The sequence below is a fragment of the Myotis davidii genome, unplaced genomic scaffold (assembly GCF_000327345.1).
Source record: "Myotis davidii unplaced genomic scaffold, ASM32734v1 scaffold391, whole genome shotgun sequence".
In the NCBI taxonomy this organism is placed as follows: domain Eukaryota; kingdom Metazoa; phylum Chordata; class Mammalia; order Chiroptera; family Vespertilionidae; genus Myotis; species Myotis davidii.
The window spans coordinates 441,527-442,107 of NW_006284336.1; positions in this window are offsets into that span (position 1 = coordinate 441,527).

Sequence of the window (581 nt, forward strand, 5' to 3'; positions counted from 1 at the left end):
CCCACCCCCCCCCTTTTTATAGAAAAGGTTTATACTTTTTGTTTTAATCAGACCAATGAGTAACATATTTTGAATTCCTGATTATTCAGAGAAAACAGAAAATTATTTATGCATTTAGCTACCACAAGTACACAATTTCTCCCAATTCAATCCGAACCTTAAACTTTTAGCTGGCAAGTCAAATATTTAGCATTTCTTAATCAGTAGCATTTTTAAGAATAAACTTCAAAAATGCAAGACATAATCAACTAACAGATTTAATTCTGTTCTCTAGATTTTTCATGAGGCAAATTTAGATTATTGAACAATTTTTATAATTTGATTTAGTAAACTTTACTTTTTACTTTCACGCGGCTCTGGAGAACCACATTTGAGCCTTGCAAAACAGGTTCTGGCCTACCTGGTCTTTTCAGATGTAAATTGACCACATTCTTTAAGATTTTGCTACAGGCGGGAGGCGACTATCCCCTTCCTCCATTAAGAAAAGCTTTCTTAACAAAGGACCAGTTTTTTTTTTATTTGTTTGTTTGTTTTACCTTGGAACAACCTTTAAAAACTTCTTTATTATGGAAATGCCAATC